The sequence below is a fragment of the Myodes glareolus genome, chromosome X, assembly GCF_982192425.1.
Source record: "Myodes glareolus chromosome X, mMyoGla1.1, whole genome shotgun sequence".
NCBI lineage: Eukaryota > Metazoa > Chordata > Mammalia > Rodentia > Cricetidae > Myodes > Myodes glareolus.
The window spans coordinates 48,083,563-48,111,453 of NC_142053.1; the positions used below are offsets into that span (position 1 = coordinate 48,083,563).

At 40.6% G+C, this 27,891-nt stretch overlaps 2 long non-coding RNA genes across 2 annotated transcripts in view; one reads left to right on the plus strand and one right to left on the minus strand.

The window, feature by feature from the left end:
- The window catches only part of LOC146889207 (uncharacterized), a 43,054-nt gene extending 17,726 nt beyond the window's left edge, over positions 1-25,328 (plus strand). Inside the window, exons 2-3 of the long non-coding RNA XR_015000247.2 lie at positions 23,679-23,830; positions 24,225-25,328. This is a non-coding gene — a long non-coding RNA (uncharacterized LOC146889207). The remainder of the gene's footprint in view (positions 1-23,678; positions 23,831-24,224) is intronic.
- On the minus strand, positions 19,845-27,804 carry LOC125396570 (uncharacterized). The gene is made up of 5 exons (XR_007230839.3): positions 27,324-27,804; positions 26,677-26,775; positions 24,417-24,527; positions 22,225-22,296; positions 19,845-21,872 (listed from the first exon to the last, which is right to left on the minus strand). It is a non-coding gene; the product is annotated as an uncharacterized LOC125396570 (long non-coding RNA).
- Positions 27,805-27,891: the final 87 nt, after the last annotated feature.

A 27,891-nucleotide genomic window follows, 5' to 3' on the forward strand; every position in this document is an offset into this window, starting at 1 on the left:
CAAACTCGGTCATCCAGATACCTCATGTCCCATTCCCTCCCCTCTTCCCCACCCCCAGTTTACCCAAGACATCTCATCTACTTCCCCTTCCCAGGGTGATTCATGCATCCCTCTTAGGGTCTTCCTTGTTACCTAGCTTCTCTGGGGCTCTGGATTGTAGCCTGCCTAACTCAAACTTATGACCTGAAGAAAAGGAATATCCATGTGAACTTTTAAAAATTGTTATTGTGTGCATATGGGGTTGTGCGTGCCACACCATTCACTGGCGGTGAGAGGGCAATTCTGTGTAGTCGGTTCTCTCTTTCCCCCTTCACTTGTGTTTCAGATTATGAAACTCAAGTCAGCAGGCTTTCAAGGGAAGGGCTTTTACCTACTGAACCCTCTCACCAGCCTGGAATATTCCTTTTTAAAAGAAATGATTTCTGTGTACTAGGTATTTACTGTTAAAGCACAAATTCATTTCATTTTTAACAATTCTGTGCTTATTGCAAGAGGAGAGAGAGAGAGAGAGAGAGAGAGAGAGAGAGAGAGAGAGAGAGAGAGAGAGAGAAACAATCCTGGAAGCTGGGAAGGTAAAATACTTAAAATCATCAACCAGTAAGTAGTAGACTTGGGAGTCCAACCACAAGAATTTCTTTTAAAGTTAGTACCCTTAAATGGGGCACATTTTCCTATCTTTCACTTTCCCTTACTCTGAATTTCTTTTTTCAAGCAAAGCTGACTACTTCACAGTGGAACTCTCTCTCTCCCACAAGCAAATGCCTCAAGTATGTTCTCCTTTCTGGTTTGGTTTCTAGGATCTCTCAGACACCATGTTTCCTGCCATCCAGCCATACTTATCCTCTATTTGGGGAAGAAAGAGGACCATCTGTCAGGCCAATTTAGTGTACTTTACATTCACCAACGGAGTTTACTGATTTTTTTCCAGCATCTCTCTCCAGCAACTTCTTTAAAATAATAAAAAAGTTTTAAAGTTACAGAATTAAAGGATTTTTTTTAAATCACAAGGTGTTTCTAGATGGGTTATTTTGGGGGTATCTCTCAAACTTTTCCTCTAGTGGCTTCCCGTATAAATTGTACCTAAGTGTGTCTTCCTAGGTTCCGAAAAGCTTTCGACAAGGTCTTGTGAAGGATGCTTTTGGCTAAGCTAAGGACCTTTCTCACTGTGTGGCTAGGAGACTAGCGGTTCTCACAATGTGCTCTTCAAACTCACGCTGAGTACATCAATGGGATAAAGCATAAAAACCACATGATCATCTCAACAGACTCAGAAAAACCATTTGAAAAAATTCAATACCCTTTTCCTGATGAAAACCTCTCAGCAAACTATAAATAGAACAGAACTTTTTCACCATGATTAAGGGTATCTCTGAAAGTCCCACACCTACTATCATCAATAGTGAAGATTGAAAACTTTGCTCTGAGATCAGGGACAAGATGTCTGTGTACAATATTGTATTGGAAGTTTCAATCTGGGCAGCTGAGCAAGTTAAATGAAATAAAAAGAATTCAGATTGAAATAGAATTGTCTTAGTTTGCAAATGCCATGTTTGTGTGTGTGTGTGTGTGTGTGTGTGTGTGTATGTGTGTGTGTCCCTAAGGAGTCCACAGAAAGGAGTATGAGGTTACCAAACTGCAGAATAGAAAGTCAATACTAATAATTTCATCTTTAAAACTAATGGTAAAAAAAAATACAAGATAAAATTAAGAAAGCAACTATGATGGGGGCTTTAAATGGGGAGAGGGAAAGAGGATAGATAATACAGGAGAGGAAAGTAGGTGAAATAAATAACACTAATGATACTTGAAAAAGACATAGGGAACCATCATTTTATAATTACCTAAAATTACATTTAAGAATAATGTATATATTACTCATATATGTAATATACATTTAAATGACGTTAGATCACTTGGGGTGCTATATACTTCCCCAGGAGCCATAATCTAATAAAAACCCCAGAACTAGGCATGAGAAATGACTTTGTGAGCTTTTGCTCAGAGAAGGAGAGTCCCAAAGCAATATAGACTATTGCTATTGTCCTTGGTTGTCTCCAAGAAGTTAAAGGTAAGTCTCTATCGCTGAAGATACCACACACTTTGGACATAGAACTTCATGGATTTGACCCAAAAAAAACCCCTCCTCCCTGAGTATTAGCTTCATGGTACCAGAAGTTGATATGCAAGCTGTTAAAAGAAGAAAGCAACCAACAATCCTAGCCAACTGGGGTGCAGGTGTGTGACAAGCCATTTCCTAGGGAGATGCCTCACTCATGTCTACTCAGATAAGAAATCCATGATGGACCCAAGTACTGATACCACCAAAGCTCAACTTGGTGAACCAATGAGTTTTATTAGGGTTACATAGAGGAATGGGTGAGGGGTTACTGACAGGAGCAGAAACAACTCAAAGATTCAAATGACACAAGAGCCCGCTCCAGTGCCGGTGACAGTTCACCAAGGCTGGGGCACGTGGGAAGGGGAAGAGGAAGGCAGGGAAAATGGTATAGTTATATTTTAACTACATTATTTTTTTAAAAAAAAAGCAACTCTGTTCACAATAACATCATGGTTATCCAAGACCAAATCGTTAGCCTTAAAAACTTTTACATGCAAGCAGCATTACACAGACTCAACAGGCTGTATTTATATGTTTATCCACATATATGTAGCAATAAAGAAAAAGAGATCATAGAGTTTGAGAAGGACCAGGGGCCAGAAAGCATTGAAAGGGTTGGCAGGAGAGGTGAAATGGTGTAATTAGATTTTAGTTAAATTTTAAAAAACCCACAATACTTAAAAGAATTTAAAATACTGAGAACAATATCATTCACATTGAACTATAGGTTTGAAGAAATTCCTATAAAAACTTAAGTTTTTTTAGAAAAAATTGACAAGGTGATCTTAAGATTTATGTGAAAATGGAATAGAATCACAAAAAAATGAGAAGAAAATGTTGGAAGATTCTTATTTCCTCATTACAAACTTACTACGAGATACAATTTACAACCCAGAAGTAATTCTTATTTTTAGACAACTGACCTTTAATTGACTTTTAAATTATATTTATTCATTTTACTTTATGGATTGTTCCAGCCCCAGCCTAGAGTATTTTTAAGTCACTGGTGTTTCGAAGGTTGTGACAGAGACCATACAGCAACAGAAAGCATAATGTCGGCAACCATATTGAGAGGAAGAAGAGCACAGCCGTGCAAACAGGAGCATTATGCAAGCGAATTCTTCCTTTACGAAGGGAGACAGTCAATAGACAATATTTCAAATTAAAATAAGCAATCATGTTATTTAGAGGTAAGAATAAACTCCCCTACTTGAAAATTATTTAAAGATTTAAATTATTGTTGGGGGGCGACATCGGATAGAAAGGAGTGAGGCCGAAAGATTCCTTCACTCATCATAATTTCTTCTGGACATTTTATGGTCCAAATTAGTGTTTTTATGTTCCTTTGATGAGTACTGAAAATTCCCATTTATCCAACTTTATTTTACACAGGTGTAACATGACGGCTGGCTTGTTGGGGTTTCTGTCCCGCTCAGTACCCCAACAAGCCGGCAAGTCCCAAGGAAAATTACTCACAAGATTCCATAAGATTATAAACTGATTGGCCCATTAGGTCAGGCTACTTATTAGTTCTTATAACTTATGTTACCCCATTATCCTTATCTACGTTAGCACATGGCTCAGTACCTTTTCCAGTGGGGCAGCTTATATCTTTCCTCTCCGGTGGTCTGGGCAGAACTTCGGAGGGAGCTTCCTGCTTTCCAGAATACTCCCAGTCTCTTTGCTCCACCTCTACTTCCTGTCTGGCTTTCCCGCCTATACTGCCTGCCTGGCCAATCAGCATTTTATTAAAATATGATTGACAGAATACAGAAAATTCTCCCACACCACACAGGCTCTTAAAAAGGGATCATTTCGGGTCCCAGAAACACAGGCATAGAGTCCAAGTGAAGGTTCCTGAGAGGAAGTTGTGCTTTGGAGGACAAATCTTACCTACCGAGTTCATTCCTGAAAAACGTTTCACTTTTGACCGTGTGATGTTCTAACTGGTAATCTGGCAACTGGCTTCAAAATTAAGATAACAACAAAGGTATTTTATTTTTGTTCATCGTTTAATAGCTTTTCAGAAAGAAAAGGACATCAAAAGAATTTCTGCTCGGTGAGGAATGTAATTTCGAGTTGTTGAAGGATGGACTATTTGTAGACTCAGTGTTGTTCTGTAATAGACTTTTCGAGAAGAGTGTACTGTAAAAAAGTTTCTCTGGTGGATTCTTTTCCTACTGTGGTTGCAAACTTGATTGCAAAGCATCCTCTACCAATGCCAAAATCTTTGTGAAACCCTTTTACCTCTCCTCTAAATTGGCACTGCCTACCTTCTCTAACACTGAAATTCCAATCTGTGCGAGGCCATGGCTGACTAGGCAGGTCTCAATAAGGAACTGCAGGGCGGTTTTCAGCATGTTATGTGTGGTCTTCTGTGAAACAGGAAAAAAACTGGTGTTTTTTCTAATTAGTATTTTCACTGATCCATAAATACATTCTTTTTGCTTTCATAATCATTACTATTATATTTTTCTTTGGGGGAGAGTGTCGCTTCATTGTAGCCCTAGTTGGCCTGGGACTCACTAAGCCCAACCAGGCCTCCAACCTACATTTCTCCAGTCTCAGCTTTTTGAGTCCTGGAATTTCAAACATGGGTCCCTGTGCCCAGTTGCTCATAACTGCACTCATTAGCCTCCAGTCTCGTAAAGAGATCATATATCTACTCTTTGATCACATAGAGGGTAAGCTTGCCCATACACTGTGCAGAGATTTCTTTCAGTATGCGCTCCTGCTCAGTATTACCTCCATGAAATGTCTACTGCTCCGTGAGCTCCAGAAATGACTCGCTGCACACAGTCCTCAAGTCACTGAGGATCCCATTAATGTGGGAAAGGTGGCAAACAGACATCGTCTCTCAATAGGTGGTGGCATGACCACCAAAACCTTAAGATAAGTTTAAAATGCAGAAAGAAACTGCAGGAAGGGGGAAAGTACCCACTTGGGACTATGTAACAGATTTGTGTCCAACTGCAAGGACAACCTCAGTTGTTCTAAGAAAAAAAAAACATGATCATAAAGTCTGATTTTTAAAGTCTTTCTGGGAACAAAAAAAATGCCTCAGCATTTGATTTTGGTTGACTCAGAATTTATTTTCTATTTCACAGAGGACACGTTTCCCCCTGTGGTTAGGATGGAACCCAAGGCTTCGCACATGCGTGACAAGTGCTTTACCACTGATCCTCAGAGCACTTTCATAACAGTATGCACTTGGGAAAATATGGCATAAAACTACTAAATGTACCAAATACTCTCAGAAAATGAGCCCTACTATCCCTGATCAAGAGTAGGTAACAGGGGATTGGAGAGATGGCTCAATGGTTAAGAGCACTGGTCCTGAGTTCAGTTTCCAGAAACCACACTATGACTCACAACCATCTGTGAGATCTGGCAAAACACTGTAGACATAATAGATAAGTAAAATCTTTTTTTTAAAAAAAAAAAAAAGAAGAGTAGGTATCAGGGCCTTCAAGATGACTCGATGGATAAAGGCATCTTCCCCTAAGCCAGATGACTTTAGAGAAAACTGATTTCTGAAAGTTCCTCTGACTTCCACACACTCACCTTCAGACACATGTGCCCCACACATTATGTGCACATAAACACAAAAATAAATCAATAAAAAAATATATAAAACAGATTTAAAGAGTAGGTTATCAGATAAATCACATATGATCAGTATGAAAGTACAAATATGTGGGCCCACTGGCAGTGGGATCAGGATTTATCCCTAGTGCATGAACTGGCTTTTTGGAGCCCATTCCCTATGGTGGGATACCTTGCTCAACCTAGATATTGAGGACCTCCTAGTGGGGAGGACCTTGGTCCTGTCTCAACTTGATGTGCCAGACTTGGTTGACTCTCAATGGGAGGCCTTACCCTCTCTGAGGAGTGGATGGAGATTGAGTTGCAGGTAAGGGAGGAGCAAGAGGAGGAGAAACTGGGATTAGTATGTAAAATGAGAGAAAAGATTGCTTTTTGAATAAAGAAAGTTCAAATACTTTTCGGTCATATCCTAATAATTTACAGTTCCCATCTATAATATGAAGATCAATACATTATGTTTTAGGTTACACAGAGTCCCTATATATGTTATCTTTTCCCTTTCCTATTTTGAAGTGGTTCCCAAATTCTTGCATGAAAGAAATGCTTGTTGAACTCGATTGAAATGCAGATTCATGCAGCCTACTCTTATGATATTCTCAGTAGATTTACAGTTTGAAGTCTACAACATGGGGATCAATATATTGTATTGTTAAGTTACACAAAGGATCCCTATATACTAGATATCAAGTAGTCAAGGAGCTCTATAAAAAATGAGAACACTCTGGTATTTTAAATTTGACCTGAATTAAGATAAGATTTTATTAGCAATAATTCTACTTGTCATCTTAGACGTTAGAGACAGTTTTGTCTAATTACTTTAATATTCAAAGTCTATTTTAGAAAACTTCATAGAGAATTTTAAATAATTTTCCTTTTCAAAAAATTTCTAACAGGAGCAAAAGCCACTAAAATGACTTCCTTGGAGCTGGTGACACATGCCCGTAATATTAGCCCATGGGAAGCAGAGGCAGCAGGAGTGCGAGTTCGAGACCAGCCTGAGTTATATAGTCAAACTGTATCTCTTTTTTTTAATATTTATTTATTTATTTATTATGTATACAAATTCTGTCCGTGTGTATGCCTGCAGGCCAGAAGAGGGCACCAGACCCCATTACAGATGGTTGTGAGCCACCATGTGGTTGCTGGGAATTGTGAACTCAGGACCTTTGGAAGAGCAGGCAACGCTCTTAACCTCTGAGCCATCTCTCCAGCCCCCAAACTGTATCTCAAGCAAACAAAGATTCAGTTGTTGATAGCCACACTTTTCAGAAAAGGCATTATCTCCTTTCCCTGTCTCACTTTCAGTGACCCCAGTAAATGTGAAGACCTATGCCAAAGGCTTGAAAAGTAAGTTAAAAATGCACATGAAGCAGCTAAGCTAGGCCTTCCTGAAAAAAGCATCCAATGAGGGAGTCTTGGGCCCACGAGTTGATGATACGCTCAAGCTGGAGAATATGCAGATAATATGTATGTAAAGGATCCATACATTTATTTTTGCAAAGTTCATACCATACTTTTGTGTGTGACATGATAGCATTTCTTTGAATTGCATTTGAAAAAAAACTGAAGATTCATATTCTTGAGCTGTACCTGAAGATTCTGTTTATTATGAGTTTTATATTTTCTGTATGTTTTAATAAATTGTAAGACATCGAAGAAAAAATTCGACAGTGAAAGAAATACATGGAGAATGAAATGTAAGCATATATTGTTGCAGCAACTCTGACTGTAGATGTGGAGAGGGGCACAGGAATTGATGTTGTCATGTGCACCTCTCATTGAGCCAGTTGCAAGTGGTCCAAGAAACACAGTTTGAGAAAGTTTGCTGAGGTGCAGCACTCCCTTAACAAATACTAAATAAACACTCTGTTTTCTAGGCATTTGTGATAGCCATTATGAGTACAATAATGAAAAGACTCAATGAATGGAAGTCTTTTAGCAGGCATCTCAAGTACCTACATGACATGACTTGCACACACAGTAGACATGCAATAAATATCTGTTGAATGAAGAAGTGAGTAGATGAATGAATGAGTTCTCAGATGAAGTCAGACAAGAAAAACATAATACAGAATGATTAATACCATTTTAGAGATATTTATGAAAGAAACGAGAAAGAAGGTAGCGTTTATTTGGGATTTTTTGTGGCAGGCACTGTGACAACCTTCTACTGTGTCATCCTGGAGGAGAAGCAGTTAACTCAGCTCAGGGACAACAGAGAATGTGTCTAGAAGGAATACTGCATGCATTGACTCTCAGAGGACCCAGGATGTGTGTGAGGAGTCAGAGGAATTGGCTTTTAGCCCTTAGAGGGATGTAGGAATTTGGAAGATTAGCCAAGCAGAGGAAATATATCAAAACACAGAGACATAGTATAGACATAAAAGCAAAGAAAACTAGAGGGAAAGCCTGGAGAACCCAGGAGTCTTAGTTACTTTTAAATTGCTGTGATGAGATACCAACTTTTAAAAGGAAGCACTTAATTTAGGGGCTCACAGTTTCAGAGGCTAGTAGAGTCCATGAGCATCACGGAAGCATGGCCACAAGCAGGCAGGCGTGGTGCTGGAGCAGTAGCTGAGACAATAGCTAGGGGTGGGGGAGGAGGGCAGGAGAGGGAGGGAGAGAGTTAGTTTAGTGGAATTGATATGGGTCTTTGAAACTTCAAAGCCCACCCTCAGTGACACACTTCCTTCAACAAAGCCATACCTCTTAATCCCTCCCAAACAGTTCTATTAACTGGGCACAAAGCATTCAAACATATGAACCTATGGGGGTCATTCTCATTTAAACCACCACACAGCAATATATTAATTAATTTAAATGTGATACCCTGCTGTTTTAGATATCATTTGGTAAAGCAGTAGAAACCCATTAGATAAGAATATGTGTGTGTACACACACACACACACACACACACACACACACATATGACAGATTATCAGTGGTGTCTGGAAATATGGCTCTGGACATTTAGTTCTTTGAGTCATTGATAAATGGCTCTGTGAAAAAACAAATATTCCTTTTATATTTTATTTCCTTTTGCTATTGCTATTCCTGAATTAGAAAATCAGATCATATGTTAGTTACAGATTTCATTTCACCCAGACATTGGACATAGTTTCCAATAGTTTCCTTTCAGATGAGATGGGTAAAATATAAGTTGGATGCTTGAGCAGTTTGTCAAGATAATTCCATAACTAGTTGAATCACTGTAGTTAGTCAAAGAAGTAAAAGAATGATTTGGTCAGACTGGAAAGCAAGTTCTAGTAGAAAACCAAAAGCCTCTTTGCTCATCTTCTTGGGCTAAGTGATAATTTTGAACCACTGTAATAAGAGCTTTAAAGATGCTTAGAGAACTCCAAAGATGGAATGCCTACCTTGAGAAGTAATGAGCACTAGACACCAAGGGATTCAAGCCAACCATGGAGAGCTTTTTATCTGGTAGCCAAATAGTAGACGAGGCCCTTTTAATTAGTGTGTCATTTCAAATCATGCATGAACTTGCAGAATAAAAGAATCACAACTCAAAGATGAACATGATGAAGCATGCCTAAAATCATTGTCCTAAGGAGGCTGAGGAAAGAGGATTGCTAGGACTCTAAGGATATCCTGGGCTACTAGACCATCCCAGGTTACAGAGAAATCTTACCACAGGCAAGCAAATAAAGAGACTTTAGCTCACATTTCAGCTTCACAGTTTTCTGAGAATAGGGTCCTGAGCAGGGTGTACAACTAAAATAGTGTTAGTTTCCTCAGCTGTAGGTGAGAGGTCAAAATACTTCACCTGCAGCAAATACTTTAACCACTTTTATGTAAAAACACACAACACAAGGTCGAGAACATAGTTGGTATTTCGCAAACGGGTCATCTTGTACCTATTATTTTTGCTCACTGACTCAGAGGACATGCAAATACATCTCAGATTGATCTATGACATAAAGATGGGAGAGACTTTGAATCAAACTGATTCATCCTAGATACCTCTCCCCCAATTTTAAAGGCCCATGAGATGAATCATGAGGTAATGGTGTTTACCACCAAGTCTGGTGATCTGAGTTCAAACCCCAGGCCCCCAACTCCTAAAAGTTGTCCTCTGACCTCCACATGCACACTGTGTTACTTACCATCACCACTCAAAACAAGCAAGTAAGATTAGATTGTGCCATACTCAAACTGACAAATTGATGGATAATACTTAACAAGAACACATATAGGGTATCATTTTTAGAAGGAACATATAATTAAAGGACAAAGTATAGACAAACTGACGGATCACAGGCTTGAGAGAAGCTCTGTTTTAGAAATAGAAAATTCAGTAATTTATTTGTTTCTACTCATTTCTTCATTTATACAATAAATATTTTCAAACATTCTACTGGATTCTGGGGAAGCCAGACAAAGTAATATGCTTAGGATGGAGAGATGGGTATGTGGTTAAAAGCACTGACTGCTCTCTCAAATGGCCCAGGTTTGATTTCCTGTACCTATGTGGTAGCAGCCTTCCCTAACTCCAATCCCAGAGGACCTGGCCTCCTTAGGCACTGCATGCATATGGTGGACAGACATTCGTGCAGGCAAAACATCCATATACATAAAAACAAATTTTTAAATATTGAAAGCAATAATATGCTTCCTCTTTTCTCAAGGAGCTCACCCTCTGGGGCAATAATACAGTGTGAGTATTCTCTTTCCAGATGCATGTGGAAGTTGAGAGGAAGTACCCTGAAGGAAGTACAGAAGTTTAGCATTGGGGGTTAAGGGGGAGACAACTTTCTACAGGACATGACTCCTGAGCCTTTGCAACTCTTTTTCCCTTTCTTATTTGTTCTTTAAGAATTTGATACAGTATGTTTTATCATATTTTTCCATCTTCCAACTTCTCCCAGATCCCCGTGCTCTTTATTCACCCAACTTGCTGTGCTTTCTCTCTTTTTGCAACAAAAAACAAAAACAAAAGTCACTAAAACAACAACAACAACAACAAAAGAACATGGAGTCCAGTTTGGGTTGGTCATCGCCTCCTGAGCATTGGGCTTGCTCAAGAGTTGATATACAGTATCACTCCGTTGGAGAACTAATTTTGACATCTTCCAGGAGTTATCAATTGCAAATAGCTTCTGACTTAGGAGCGGGACTTTGTGCCCACTTCCCCTCCTTCATGTTCGGAATTTTGTCTAACTTGAGTGTGTGCAGGTCTTGCATGCTGCCAGTGTTTCTGTGAGTTCATATGTGCATCTTTCCTGTTGTGTCTGGAAAATTGTCTAAAACCTCTGGTTCTTAGAGCAATCTCTCTACCTCTCTTTCCACATAGATCCCTGACTCTTGATTGAAGAGCAGTTGATCAAGATACTCCCGTCAGGGCTGAGTACGCCAAACTCTCACTTATGGGTCTTTGTGTTTGTTACCACTGACTGCAAGACAAAGGTTCTCTGCTGAGATTGAGTGAGAGCCTGGTGAGCTTCACTGGTGTTAGGGGTCATTTTGTTGCTATGTTCATTTAGGAGAATGGTATCAGCAGGTTTTCTCCTGGGCTCATGACTGATCTAGTCTCAGGCTCTTGGCCACTTTAGCAGTGTCCTGGAAGGGTTCCAGCTTATGGAATAGTCCTTAGATCCAATAAAATATGGTTGGTTGTTGACTTGATATTCATGGCATTATGGCACCACTGTGCATATCTTGTAGGCAGATCGATATTATAGCTCACAGGGTTCATAACTGACTGAGATTGATGATGACATTTCTCCTCTGGTGGCGTGCAGAGTACTTCCCAGCACCACGAGCACTAGTCAGAAGGGGTGAAGCTTCTAGTTGGGCACCAGCTCCGTTTTTCCATATTCAGTGACATAAGCAAGTAATATTGTCTGTGGGGCTCCGTTAGACAGAGTCTCAAAAAGATACAACCCATTCACGGCATCTGGGGTTCTATTTGGTAGCGTATGTTATCTAGTTAGGGTATTGTCTCTCCCATTACATGGTAACTCATTTAAATTCCTTTTATATATGTATTTATTTTAGGAAACTTTTACAGTAGTATGTTTCCATATGGCTTTTAAAAAGACCTTTAGTGTATTTTTTTAGTTATCCCTCTCCATATTCCCTCCTCTATCCTACCTTTCATCCTACACCCCCTGTTCTAATTACTCCTTTATACCCTTATAACACTGTATTCTATATAACCTCCTTGAGACATCTTCTGGTCCCCTCTGTGTATATTCTAAACAAAACACATATATCTGAAGCTTAAAAGATAACCTCTACATAAAGGAAAAGGCATGCAATATTTGTCTTTTTGGATCTAGGTTATCTTTCTCGGGATGATTGTTTCTAGTTTCCAGTTGCATCCACTTATCCACAAAATTCCCAATTTTACTTTTCTTAATATCAGAATAATATTCTATAGTGTGAATGCATCACATTTTCGTTATCTATTCATCAACTGATAGGCATCTTAGCTGTTTACAATTTCTGGAGATTATGAATAGACCAGCAACAAACATGAATGAGCAAGTGTCTCTGTAATAGGGTGTAGAGTCCTTTGGGTATATGCCCAAGAGTGGTGTAGCTGGATCTTGTGGTAAACTGATTTCCAGTTTTTTGAGGAACCTCCACTCTGATTTACATAGTGACTGTACCAGTTTGCACTCCAACCACCAATGGGTAAGTGTTCTCCTTTCCTCACATCTTCACCAGTGTGTTTTACTGACCTTGACTATTCTTGCTGAGGTAAGATGGAATCTGAGTTGTTTTCATTTGAATTTCTCTGATGGCTAAGAATGTTGTATGTTTTTTAATATTCCTCAGCCATTTGTGCTTCATTTTTTGAAAACCCTCTGTTAGTTCTGTGCCCACATTTTTAATTGGGTTACTTGTATTCTTGGTGTGTGTGTGTAAGTTCTTTGTATATTCTAGAAATTGACCCTCTGCCATATATATGATTGATAACAATTTTTCTTCAATTCCATAGATTGGCTCTTTATTCAAGCAATAGCATTTTTTGCTGTACAGATTTTGTTTGTTTCATGAGGTCCCATTAATCAATTGTTGGTCATAATGCCTGTGCTACTGGGATCCTGTTCAGAAAGTCCTTTCTTGTGCCAATGAGTTCAAGCATATTCCCCATTTTCTCTATCATTAGATTCGCTGTAGCAGATCTTATTTTAAATATCTTTGATACACTTGGAGTTGAGTTATCTAGTTTGACCAGCACCATTTGTTGAATATTCTGTCTTTTCTCCAGTGTGCATTTCTTTGTCAAAAATCAAGTGTCCATAGTGTAAGGACTTATGTCTGGGTCTTCAATTTGACTTCATTGATCGACATGTCTGTTTTTATGCCAATACTATGCTGTACTTGGTAGTACAACTTTAAATCAGGGATTCTGATATTTCCTGCAGTACCTTTGTTATTCAGTAGTCTTTTCACACCCCTGGTTGTGTTGAAATTTTGACGGGATTGCATTGAATATGCAGATTGCTTTTGATGGGTTGGCCATTTACACAATATTAATTCTACCAATCCTTGTGCATGGGAGGTCTTGCCACCTTCTAATGTCTTCTTCATTGTCTTAAATTTTTATTATGTAAGTCTTTCACTTGCTTGGTAAGATTTATTTCAAGATATGTTTGAGGCTACTGGGAAAGGTACTGCTTACCTTGTTTCCTTCCCGGTCAATTTGTCATGTGTATATAAGAAGGCTACTAATTTTTGTGTGTTAATTTTATTATGCTCTGCTACTTTGATGAAAATATTAATCAACAGTAGGACTTTCCTGATGGATTCTTTAGGTATACACACACACACACACACACACACACCATGCAAATAAGAATACTTTGACATCTTCCTTCCTATTTGTATCTGCTTGATCTTTTTCAGTTGTCTTATGGCTCTAACTAAGATTTCAAGTACTATAGTGAATAGGTATGGAGAAAAGTGTACATCCTTGTCTTATTCCTGATTTAATGAAAATGCTTTCAGTTTTTCTCCATTTAGTATAATATTGGCTATAGGTTTGCTGTAAACTGCCTTTGTTATATGGATAGCTGGGGCTGTCAAGCAGAAAGAAAAAAAAACAGGAGAAAAGGAGAAGAGGGAGGAGAAAAGGAGGAGATGGGAGGATACCAGGGGCCAGTCACCTTGCCACACAATCAGTCATAGAGTAAAAAGGAAAGAAAGGTATATAGAACAGCGAAAGGTAAAAGTCCAGAGACAAAATGTAGACAGGATAATTTAAGTTAAGGAAAGCTGACTAGAAATAAGCTAAGCTAAGGCTGTGCATTCATAAATAAGAATAAGTCTTTGTGTATTTATTTGGGAGCTGAATGGTGGTCCCCCAAAGAGCAAAGTGTAAAAAGAAAAAAAACAACTATATTTTCTTCTATGAGATTGTTTTAAAATACTTTATATGCCTTTAACCTGGGTTTATTCTCCTTTCTCTCTACCTACTTACATTTTTAGTGTTCTCATAGTGTCCCAAGATTCCTGGATGTTTTGATCCTAGGTTCCTAGGTCTAGGGGTACCATATGGAGTTTGGGGGTATGGGCTAGAGTGGAGGCAACATTTCTAAGGGTACAGTAGGGAGACCATAATGGAGGAGGGTGAAGAAGGTCCCCACAAAGTGTGACCTGATTTTTTCTAAAGTCATATTTATTTTTAAATTTATAGTATGAAATTCACAAAAGATTTAGCAAAGTAATTCTTCCACTCATTCCTGTGAACTATCCACTCAGCTCTCCACAGAGAAAAATCAGTTAGTAGCGTCTTGTGACATACTCAGGATTCAATTTTGAGAATAAAATAAGGGTTTGACTGGAAGACAAGGAATGATCTTAGAAAGAAGAGTGTGTGCAGAGGCAGAGAGAAATGATGGTATGTTCAGAGTGACATTAATTGACAACGAAGATTAAAAAATGGTAAGGAAAAGGATTGGAAAACAAGGCCAGGTTGTAAAGGTAATTGTGGGGCATGTGAAGCATCTTGGATTCTAATAAGTGGGAGCCATGGTGAGGCTTTAATTAGAAGTGGTGGGACTTCATCTACATTAGAAACAACACATTCATGGAACCAATGTAGTCAAGAGAATAGATGAAGAGAAGGGAAAACAGTTATTTAAATAATTCAGAAAAGACATGAGGGGGTGACAGGTCAGTTAATAATATAGCACCACAAATAAGAGGTGTATCTGATACTTAGAAGATAGACTTATTAAGTCATGGTGACTGGCTGAAGGAATTATCAGGACTTTAAAGCTTCAGAGCTGGACAACTGTGAAGATAGAGGTGAGTCACCAAATTGATGGCAGCAAAATGGATAAGAAGGGCGAGTAGAAAAGCAGGAGGAGTGGGCTTGTGTACCAAAGATGACATTAAGACCGTTTTGTCTGTAGGTATCTGTGAGATAGGTTGTGATCTACATGGTTGGCATCAATTGAGTATATATGGTTTGAAGCTCAACAAGATACAGAGAGGGATTTCAGCTCAATAAAGCAATCAGAGTAGATGAGGTAGGTGATTGATTGGAATGATATAGATTGAGAAAGGTTGACCTCTAAGGGATGCAGAGAAGGAGTCCACAAAGTAACACAAGAGGAATGAGGAGACTCAGGAGAGAAATATCATCAGAAACCTTAAGGGGGAGGCAGGTCCAAGGGAGGCAGGAAACTAGAAGTAGGCTAAGAGTGATCAGTCACAGTCTGTGCAGCAGAGAGGCTTTTATTTACTCACGGGGTTTGGCAAAGAGGAGGCTATTAGTTTTTCTTTTAACAGGAGCAGTAGTGGTGTTGTTCTGCAAACAGAAAAGCAAGGTGGGAAGGTGAGGTATTTTGTTTCGTTTTGGTTTGGTTTGGTGTGTTTTGGTTTGATTTGGTTTGGTTTTCCAGGACAGGGTTTCTCTGTCTAATAGTCCTGTCTATTCTGGGACTTGCTTTATAGACTCAAACTCACATTGATCCATGTGCCTCTGACTCCCAAATACTAGGATTAAAAGTGTGTGCCCCCACTGCCCACTCGGGATGGAGTTTTTAAAGGAGGTGAGGAAATGGAGCAAGCTTCTGCACTTAAGAAAAGCATCCATTTGCAGGAGCCAGAGTGGACAAGGACACCATAAAAACCCACAGAATCAATTAACCTGAGCTCACAGGGACCCACAGACACTGACCTTTCAACTAGGAAGCCTGCATGGGGCTGACCTAGACCTGCTGCGTATATGTTACAGTTGTGTAGCTCGGTCTTCGTGTGGGAATTCTGACAGTGGTAGCAGAGGTGGTCTCTGACTCTTTTGCCAGCTTTTGGGAACCTTTTCTTCCCACTGGGTTACCTCATCTAGCTTTAATACGAGGGGAGGGGCCTAGTCTTACTGCAGCTTGAAATGCCATGGTTGGTTGATATCCATGGGAGGTCTGCCCTTTTCTGAAGAGAAACCAAGGAGGAGTGGGTTAGGGGGGAAGGGGAAGGGGGTGAAGCTTTGAGTAGAAGGGAGGGGAAACTGTGGTCAGGATGTGAAAAATAATTAAAATAATATTTCTCCAAAAAGTTACAAAAAGATAAAAGTATCCATGACTATGGAAGAAAAGATTCAAGGCAAGTGACACTTGGGGATATAGTTGGAGGAAAGTTGTGTTTGTTTCTTTTTAAAGGAGCAAAAGTTAAGCATATTTAGGGGACCAACGATGTGGCTCAGGTGGTAAAGGTGTTTGCTGCCAAGCCTGATGACCTGAGTTCCATACCTGGTAACCCACACAGTAGAAGAAGAGAGCCAACTCCTGTCAAGCATGTGTGTGTGTGCACACGTACACGTACATACACACACACACACACACACACACACACACACACACACAAAATCAATCAATGCATATATGTTATAAAGACCTGAATTGGGTCAGGTGTGTGGTGAGTTACAGGAAAAAGAAGAATGTGAACATACCCAAATGCTAATGAAAAGACTTTAGTAAAAGGAGTAGTTCAAGAAACAGACAGGAAAGAGCCATATAGTAGCTCATAACCATCTGCAACTTCAGTTCCAGAAGATCAGATGCCCTCTTTTGACCTAATTGGGTACTGCATGCCCAGGGTGCACAGATGCACATGCAGGCAAAACACTCATGCAAGCAAAATAAAATAAATCAACCTTCTATTTAAAAATCCCTGTATATATTCTTTTCAAAAGAAAGAAAATAGTTTCCAGGGAAGTGAGAGGCCGTGGGTTTAAAAGCATTTAGGTGGATGGATTACATTTGAACTAGAGAATTAAAAACTTTCCTTTTTTTTTCAAGATAAAAGGTTTTTCAGGAGAATAGAAGGTGTGGAGATGAAACTGTATGACAGTGTAAAGGGAAAACAGAAAAATCAATGCTTCATCTAATTACCTACATGTTCATAATATAATAAGAAGTGCACTCTTCTGCTTAGAATAAAGTAAACCATGAAAATTAGCTAGAGAATTGAAGTGGGGCAGAGATAATTGAAAGCATGAAGGTTAGCTCTGTATAGGAACCATAACTGTATATAAAGGAAAGCTGTAAGTGAGAGAAGTAGATCGCAGTAGAAAGAATCAGAATAGAGAGGCCATACCGTCTACTGACCTTGCGGGATAAGAAAGAGCCTCTAAATATTGATCATTTAGGGAGGTTGGTTTCTTGGTAGATGTTAGGAATCTGACTAAAGCTGATGCCTAATGAATATATTTAAGCTCATGTGATCATCAAACTTTATCTGAAGATCACAGGAAGTGACAGTTCCAATGTACCCAGCATTGGACAAAACACAGAGAGCACCATGTGCATTCCTGAAGGCTTTATTTTTACAGTGGATATTTGCAACACGTGATCTATCCAGAGGACAGCCAACAAATCCCCAAGGAGTGATAGAGCATTTGCCTAGCGTGTGAAAGGTTCTGGGTTTGATCAGAAGTACTGCAGAGATATAGAGATAGAGAGATTACGAGGATTGGGGGGAGGGCTAGAGGGAGCCATGAACTGATGTAGGAAATGAGTGTGCCTGGTTACAGAAGGATAGGACAGCTATTGTGAGACACTTGACTAAGCGACTCCTGTTCCATATGGCAGAAATGAGATTACTGCATAAAAGTTAGAAGATTGTGATTCTTTTCTAGCCGTGATAAAATGTGAACTTGTCTCCTGTTTTCAGTAGACACAAAATAAACAGCTACTTTCCTCTGGATTTTAGAAAGGCTACCCTCCAAGACTAACCTCCTGAGATGTTAATGAGAAGAGAGAGAAGTTGTTCAGGGCCACAGACCCCCCGAGTGGATTTGTAGACATTTCTGAAGGATTCTTTCCTCCCTAAACTGTATAGCTAGACTCGAGTAGAAGGCCTTCTCCCTGACTCATGCTACTGGGGAAGAGTTAGTCACTGACTCTAAAAATAGAAGGGAGCTTGAAAAATAGTTCAAAAACGATCACATTCAAAATTCGAAAGGGAGGAAGGTGGCCAGACAAACCAAATAACCTTCCAGGAAACAAAATTTACTGGAATGACTCCTGGAATTGCCGAGAGGGCTCTGCAAAGAATCTTTCCAGTGACCGCCTGAGACTGATACTTGGTACTGTTTCAACTATGTGAAAAGAATACGGATTTGAACTCTTTAAAAGGCTATGCTGTTCCCTGTGGCAGATGAAGGCAGTGGCTCTGAGAAAGGAAATTTGAAAGAGGTTTGCCTTTAGAAGACTGCTGGGGGGAGGGGCTAAAGGATGCTGTGTGCACCTGTTGAGGCCTGAAACCCAGTGGCCGGCTATCTAGCTTGTTCTAAGAAAAACCAAATACCCTACTGAAGCGACTTGGAGCTCACAATAGGAGAATATGCTTATATATATTTAACACCGGTATTTAAATGAACAGTTAAACATAAGCTGAAACAGACTGGCAGATCCAAAGCAGAGACAGTGGCCTTGAGCAGCTTGCAGGAGAATAGAGAATAAGCGACTGTAATGTAGAAGGTTATTTCAAGAAACTTAAGTAGGAAGTAGATATTAGTGGATGTTTGTCATTTATACTATACGGCCTTGCTCTTCAAAGTGTTGTCCTTGGACCCAGAGGCACAGCATCAGCAGCAGGTTTGTTAGAAAGGCAAGATCTCAGGCTCCTTCCCAGACCTACTGAACAGTCATCTGCCTTTTCATAAACATCGGGCAATTTGCATGCACAGCACCGTTTGAGAAGTACTGTTGTATGGAGCTTCTCGGTTAATGCATTTGAAAACATAGATCATTGTATGCTTTTCTTCATAATGTTGTGAAGATGAAATGGGGGGAGTTAGGTCAGCTGCCTACTAGTACAATGCGTGGCATGCAGTAGGTGGTCGCTGCATGGTAGCCATTATTGTTAAAAAAAAATCACCACTCTCTGTTAGAAACAGAAAATAACTAGCCTATGGTCCTATACAGCCTGTCAGAACCCTTCTCTTTCTGGATATCTTTGGGAACTCTGTCTGCCTCCTTGACCACAAAACCAGCAGTCAAGCTAAAATATTTCTTGTTCCATTTGGGCTGTCTTCTGAGTCTTGCAGAATTAGCAAGATTTCCTACTTTTTCATTGCAAATGGCCCATGTTTCTAGTGTATTGGAGCTTTAAAAACATTCTTCTGTGGACTGGCCTGGAAATGTAATTCCATTTGTCAATTTTTTTTTCTTCTGTGGAAAAATGCATGTCACCTTCCAAATAATTGGTTTCAGGATGAACTTGGAGAACTTAGACTGCCTATAGGGTAGAAACATGCTAATGGATAAAGTGCTCACAGAGGATTATATAAACCAAATTTAGAATTTCAAAGATGCCTGGGAGGCAAATAAAAAATACTACAAGGAGGGCTAAAGAGACCTCTCAATTGGCAAAGTGCTTACTAGGCAAGCATGAGTCTGTGTTTGATATACAGCATTCATATAAATAGCCAGGTGTAGTAACAGGTGCTTGTAATCACAACACTGGGAAGACAGAGAGAGGTGGATCTTTGGGGCCACCCAGTCTAGCTTAATCTGTGAGTCCCAGGTCCCAGAGAGTCTCAAAAATCAAGGTGGGCTCTCACCATACTCTCTCTTTCTCCACTCCTCTCCTGATCTGTCCTGATCCCCCCGCCCTGTTCCCATCACCTCTTGCCCCGAGTTCACCTGCAAAATCTATTCTATTTCCCCTTCCCAGGGAGATCCAAGCATCCCCACTTGAGCTCTCCTTGTTGCTTAGCCTCTCTGGGGCTGTGGATAGTAGACTATCCTTTACTACATAGCTAATATCCACTTGTGAGTCAGTACATACCATGTTTATCTTTCTGGGTCTGGGTTACCTCACTTAAGATAATTTCTTTTCTAGTTCCATCCATTTGCCTTCAAATTTCCTGCTGTCCTTGTTTTCAACCGCTGAGTCGTATTCCACTGTGTAAATGTTCCATATTTTCTTCATCCATTCTTCAGTTTATGGACATCCAGGTTGTTTCCAAGTTCTGGATATTACAAATAAAGCTGCTATGAACATAGTTGAGCAATTGTTGTGGTAAGATGGAACATCCTTTGGGTATATGCCCAAGAGTGTTATAAATAGGTCTTCAGGTAGATCGATTCCCAATTTTAAGTGATAATAGGGAGCCTGCATTGGTTTGCACTAGGTTCTTTGCATATACCTTATGGTTGTGTAGCTTGGTGTTCTTGTGGGACTCCTAACTATGGGAGTGGAGGATGTCTCTGACTCTTGCCTAAGCTTAGAACCCTTTTCCTCCTACTGGGTTGCTTCATCCAGCCTTGATATGAGGGTTTGTACCTAGTCTTACTGTAACTTGGTATGCTGTGTTCTGTTGATACCCTGGGAGACCTGCTCTTTTCTGAAGGGAAACAAAGGAGGAGTGAATGTGGGGGAAGAGGGGAGTAGGGGGGGGACTTGGAGGAGTAGAGAGAGCAGAAACTTCGGATTGGGATGTAATGCATTAGAGAAGAATAAATAAGTAAATAAATAAATAAATAAATAAATAAATAAATAAATAAATATGAGTGACTCTTGTGGAATGACCTTTGACCTCCACATGGGCACTCACACACAGATGTACCAGACACACTAGAATAGGCACACAAACACACATTCACAAAAACACACTACTAAAAGAAGTGGAAAATAAGGCAAACAAATCAATCTGAGTTCACAGTATCAAGATTCAGAGAGCTAATAGGAATGGAGCCATGGCTGAGAATGGATATTTTTAAGAACAGCAGCAACAACAAAGCATTTTCTACTATGTTGGGTAAGGTACCACTAATTAGTAGCTTAGGATTTACAAACAGTACTAGAGGCTTTGCAAGTTAAACCTCCGAAATAGTCACCTTCTTCCCACCATACAATTAGCACCTGCTATGGGCAGTTGTCCCCAATCCTATTTACCTCCATATTCTGGCATCCAGCCTTCGAGTTTAAAAAAAAAAATACTGCAGTTTTTTTCATACAAAAGTAAGAAGACTTCTATATCGGGTAAAACGGGCTGGCCAGTAAAAATGTGGTTCCAGGATGACGAGAAATGGAAAGCTAGTAATGAAAGGCCATGAAAGAGAGAAGGAGTTGCATCACTTCTCACCAAAATTGGTAGCAGTAAAATGAATCGTATCCAAAGGAGCTCTGGGTTAATGTGGCAGCAAGCCAGCAGTGTCTGATGACCACTATTTATAGATGTCCAGTAAAGTAGCCATGAAGTTCTAGGAAGATACTAAGATTTGTACTAGCTTAAGAAACATGGGTAAAGTAACCAACATAGTGAGGACAGAACTTCTGCCAGCTGTTAGAGGGAGATGGGGTTGGAGTGAAGAACACAGTTGTGGCCTACTGAGACTCTGCCATCTGATCAGAACATCAAAAAGATGTACTCAAGAAAAATGAAGAAAGCTTTTGATCCACTTCTATTGATCAGCTTTCCTCAGCTTGGCGGTGCCGGAATTGTGCTGATGGGAAAATCTGCGTCATGTCTTTACTATACAGAAAATATTCTTGAAGGCAACCAGAGATCTGATCCACTTCTTCCATCATCAACTTCTCTCTTTTCTATATGCAGTTTTAGAAACTGCTACTTGAGCATTCCATATGGCTGGTATCAATGGTGCGGGCCCGAAGTTGTTGTCCGGAACAGCTCTAACTGGAAGCACGCTTGAAGGCATCATATCTGAAATAACATGACATGATAAACTGCACAGTCAGACAAGCCAGAAGATCAAAGAGAAAATGCCATCTCAATCCAGGGGAACCAAAAAAAAGAGCAATACTGTTAACTGCCACCATGTGGTATATAATTGTCATACTCTAGATACTGAGTTAAATACTTAACACACTATACATGATCTTATTTATTTCTCATATCAATTTGTTTAAATTTTTCAGGTAGTTATAACGATGTCTACCCTCTTGAATACTTACTATGCTCTGGGCACTGTTTTTATACAGCTACGAGCTCATTACACGCATGTTTAAGAGGGATTATAAAATGAACTGGAAATCCAAGAATAGTTGATAAATACCTGTAATTCCAATTACTTGGGAGGTTGGAAAAGAAGGATTTCAAGTTCAAGGCCAGTTTAGTGAGGTTCCATCTTTAAAAAAAAAAAACAGAAGGCTGCCAATAATTAACAAATGGCATGGAATTGAAAAGTTTCTGTACAGTAAAGCAAACTATTGGCAGAGTGAACAGACATCCTATAGAACAGGAGAAAATCTTTGCAATCTACATCAGGTTAATATCTATAATAAATAAAGAATGCCAAAATTACACACACACACACACACACACACACACACACTTTTTCTCACTCTCTCTCTTTCTCTCTTTCAAACACATACACCAGTCAACAAATTGGCTAATGAAATAAACAGAAAGTTTTCAAAAGAAGAAATGCACACAGTGGACAATAAGTATTTTTTATTAAAGTGTTCAACATCCTTAGACACCAGGGAAATACACATTAAAATTACTTTCAAATTCCATTTCATCCAGTCAGAATGGTTATTGCCCCCCCCCCCACACACACACACACACAAAAGCAAAAACACATGCTGGTGAGGATGTGGGCAAAGAAGAACCTTTATTCATTATTAATGGTGGTACAACCTAGTACAGCCACTATCAAAATCTGTGGAGGGTTCCCAGAAACTTAAAAATAGATCATATGACCCAGCTATAGCACTCGAGCATGGACCCAAAGGACTCTATCCTACCACAGAGATTCTTGCACATCCATGTTTACTGCTGCATCATTCACAACAGGGAGGCAATCGAACTAGCATGCATGTCTAACATGGCGTAACACTCAGGAACAGGAGACAGCAGGCTGAGGAGTTCAAGGTCATCCCTAGCTACCTAGGGAGTTGGAGACCGTCTGAGTGATGTGAGAGTCTCTTGGGAGAGGGGAGAGGAAGGAAAGAAGAAAAACAGATTGAAAACTGCTTTAATCTTCCCAATTCATTACTTGATGTTCAATTCAATATGTCCCTTCCAGAAAGGCTTCCTTGAATCTTCCTATGTAAATTAGGTAGGCCCACATTGTGTCCCTTCTATCAACACCTGTGTGTCTTCCTTTCACAACCTTTATTATATGTCTGTTGTGAATGACTCTTTACCTGCTTTTGTTCCCACCCTGAAAACACACAAACACACTAGACTATAAGCTACAGCTGAGAAAATACATACATACATACATACATACATACATACATACATACATACACACACACACATTAGGACACAATAATAGATAACCTCTGCAAAACAGATCTATAGAGAGTGTGATAGATATGTTAATTTGCTTCATTGAAGAAAATAATTTCACATTTTGTATGCATAACAAAATAACATCGTTTTGTATACAGCACATGCATTTTTGTCAGCTGTACCAAAATAAAGCATAGGAAAATAAATAAAAGCAACTAGGAAAAGGGAAAAGTGTACAAAAAGGGTTTACTGATTCCTGTCTTACAGACTCAGAATTGCGAGTTCTGAACCCACAGAGGACACAGACGTCCTAAGTGTCCAAGTGTGGGTGGGAGCTGCTTTCTCCAAGCGGCTGCCTCTGATGCCCTGCACTTGTGTCTCTGCGATCTTCATGATGAAAAGGATGTGCACACTCCCAGGTACCCATCCCATACTTCATAAAAGGCAGAAGCCTCGGGTATTAGAGCTAAAGATCAGGGGTGACCCGAGTGTTCTGACATACTGGTGGGGCCTCAGCAAGGGGGTTTTTTCATCAAAGTATTTGCTTCTTCACAATGTCTGGAGACAAAAAGAGTTGAGAGCAGAGGCACTGGGATGTCAACAATAGCTGCCCGGGGTGGGAGTCAACGTTCTCTGCGCTATTGAGTTGGTGTCATGAAAATGCACACATAGAAAGGGAAAGCTGAGAGAAAACTTGCTCCTGAGTGGTAACGTTGTGGGTGAGCTGTGAGAATTCATCATCCCGTCCTACGCCATCAGTTTTCTGAAATCATCTTGTATTGCCGTTACAATAAAAACATTTCTTTTCTACAGGCAAACCATGATAACTCTGGCAAATGAGAAACCTGGGAAAGCTCCCTCCTTTCATTCCTTTCCCCATGACGCCCAGTTTCCCCTCTAGAGGTGAGCGCTGTCAGCACTTTAGTAGCAAGCCTTCCACAGATGAGCTATGTTAACTTAAGCCACAGAAAAACGTGCGCGCATTCTGAGCGGTGCAAACCTTACCTGTGACTGAAGGCTGAGAAACCAACTTTAGAGTCATTCAAGAAGATCCAGTTTGCTGGCTGTAAGGGAAGATGAGTGCTCTGAGATGTGACTTCTCTCAAGTCTGCTGTCCTGAGAAGACAAAAATGAGGGAAGGGAAAAGAAAGAGGAGTATTAAACAAACAAGAGGAGAAATTCTTAAGGACAAGGACTCGATACCACTATTACACTCTGACTACTGTTAATACCTCTACGTTATGATTTTAAACATTTATAATGGTGGCCATTTGCTTCACTTGATGAGGAAAGGGAAAGCAACCCTCAATGGAAAACAAGAAACCTGACACACGTGCGCATTTACACACTTTTTCATACAGTTCCCTCACACCTATACACCGCCATATGCAAATGACATTCCCCACATACACAATACCGACAAATGTATATCAGAAATAGGTGAAATATATCCACCATTGCAATAATGCAACTATTATGCATATATTTGAATTTAACCATTCTTATATATTTTTTCATGTGTTATTTATTTTGCTGTGTGTGTGAGAGAGAAAGAGTAAGGGAGAGAGAGGAAGAGAGAGAGAGAGGGAGGGAGAGAGAGAGAGAGAGGTATGAAACTCACATGCTTGCATGTATGATAACTTCAACAGTCACTCCTCATGCACGTCCCTTGTCTGAGGCAGGGTCCTGTGGTTCACCACAGCATGTGCTAGGCTAGCTATCTTGTGGGCTCCTGGGGCTTCTCTCTAGTGTGCAACTTAGTTAGGGTTCTTCTTGATGTTATTTTTTTTAAAAAAAAAAAGCAATTTGAGGTATATATGAATATCAAAGAGCATTGAGCCTATAGTTCACGATCCTAGAGAAGCTAAGTAATAAGAAAAACATATATAGATCTTCCTGGAAATTGGAAGCAGACAAGATCGCCAGGCATAAGTTGGGAGCATGGGGTGGGGATGGGGTAAGGGGAAGCGGAGAGGGGGAGAAGGGGAGAGAGAAGGGGAGGGTTGGGGAGAGCTTAGGGAAGTGGGAGGGTTGAGATGGAGGAAGGGCGGATATAGGAGCAGGGAAGAAGATACCTACATTAAGGGATCCATTTTGGGGTTGGCAAGAGGCTTGGCTTTAGAGGGGTTCCCAGGTGTCCACGGAGATGTCCCCAGTTAGGACCCTGGGCAGTGGAGAAGAGGGTGCCTGAACTGGCCTTGTCCTGTAATCAGACTAATGACTATCTTGAATATCACCATAGAACTTTCATCTGGCGACAGATGGAGATAGAGACAGAGACCCACATCGGAGCACTGGACTGAGCTCCCAAGGTCCAGTTGAAGAGCAGAAGGAGGGAAAAGATGAGCAAGGAAGTCAGGACCACGAGGGTTGTGCCCACCCACTGAGACAGAGTGCCTGATCTAATGGGAGCTCACCAAGGCCAGGTGGACTGAGACTGTACAAGCATGGGATCAAACTGGATCCTCTAAATGTGGCTGACAATTGATAATGGCACTGGGTTTTGATTCTACTGCATGTACTGGCTTTTTGAGATCCTAGTCTGTTTGGATGCTCACCTTCCTAGGCCTGGATGGAGCGGGGAGGGCCTTGGGCTTCCCACAGGGCATGGCACCCTGCCCTCTCTTAGGACTGGAGGGGGAGGGGGGAGGGGGAGAGGGGAGTGGGAGGGAAATGGGAGGAGGGAAGGAAGTGGAAATTTTGAATGATATTATTTATAAAGCAATAAAAAATAATCTGCTGGAAAAAAAACCAACTTGAGGAGGAAAAAGTTTATCTAGCATTTCCAGGTAACACTCCATCAGGAAGCAAAGTCAGAGCAGGGACTCAATGTAAGAACCTGGAGGCAGGAATGGAAGCAGAAACCATGAAAGAATTCTGCTCGAAAAAAATAATGACATCTTGAAATTTGCAGGCAAATGGATGGAGCTAGAAAACATCGTATTGAGTGAGGTGACCAGACCCAGAAAGACAAATATCATATGTACTCACTCATAAGTGGTTTTTAAACATAAAGCAAAGAAAACCAGCCTACAAAACACAATCCCAGAGACAACAATGAGAACCCTAAGACACACACACACACACACAAATGGATCTAATTTATATGGGAATTAGAAAAAGACAAGATCTCCTGAGTAAATTGGGAGCATGGGGACCATGGGAGAGGGTTGAAGGAGAGGGGAGAGGAAGGGAGGGGAACACAGAAAAATGTAGAACTCAATAAAATCAATTTTAAAAGCCAAAAAAAAAGAATTATGCTTACTGGCTTGCTCCATTTGTTTTCTCACAACCTGTGATGCTTTAAATGAGTCAGCCTCCCATAGGCTCCCATATTTGAATGCCTGGTCTCCAGTTGGTAGGACTGTTTGGGAAGGATTAGGACATGGAGGAGGTATGTCACTGGGGTTGGCTTTGAGGTTTCAGAAGTTCTACCACTGATTGTTCACTCTCCCGCCCCCCCCCGTGTGTGTGTGTGTGTGTGTGTGTGTGTGTGTGTGTGTGTCTATCTGTCTGTCTGTGTGTCTGTCTCTCTATCTCTATCTTTCTCTCTCTTTCTCTGTGTGTGTGTGTCTGTCTGCCTGTCTGTCTGTCTGTCTGTCTGTCCGTCCGTCTCACTACCTCGTGCTGATGAACCAGATGTAAGCCTCCCTGCCTGCTGCCATACTCCCTGTCATGGTGGTCATGAATCTTACCACTCTGAAATTGTAAGCAGCTTGGCCCCAAGTTAAATACTTCCTTTCATAAGTTTGCTTTGTCATAGTGTCTGTTCACAGTGATACAACACCCTAAGAACCAACTACTCAGTAGCAAAGAATAGTGTAGTACCACCTACTCCGGGGGTAGCACCACCCACAATAGACTGGGCCCTCCCACATCAGTCATTAATCCACAAATGCTCAACAAACTTACCTTATAGATGCATTTTATCAGTTGAATTCTCCACTCTCGGATGACCCTAGCTTGTATCAAGCTGACCAAAACAAAAAACCTCTCATTCGCACAAACTCTCATCTTCCTGTAGGGCACTGGAATGCAGTTCTGTGTTAGATTTTCTGGAATCCGAAATTTTGTGGTCAGGCTTGTGTGAACAGTGCTTTCCAAACTCCCCAACCCTTCTATCCCTTAAAAAGCAAATTCCTGGCTTGGCCCTTTCCAGACCTGAGCCAGTGGAGGACACAGATGGGTCCACCAAGACTTCTTGGGGTGGGGGCACAATCAACCAGGAGCCCTGAGCACTGGGTGGTCAGGCACCATCATACCAAGCGCCATCCAAGGTTTCTAGGCCCAGGCACTCAAGAGAAAAAAAAAACCTGACAGTTCTGTGCCATGCATTGAAGCTGGTGTGGGCAGGACTCAACCAAGCACCACCTACAACCCAACCAAAATCCCTGGAGCCGGGCAGACTGTCACCATTATAGTGAGTGAGCACAAAATGGGGAAATAGAAGGGGGGGTCAAAAGGGTTCATGTACTGGGGA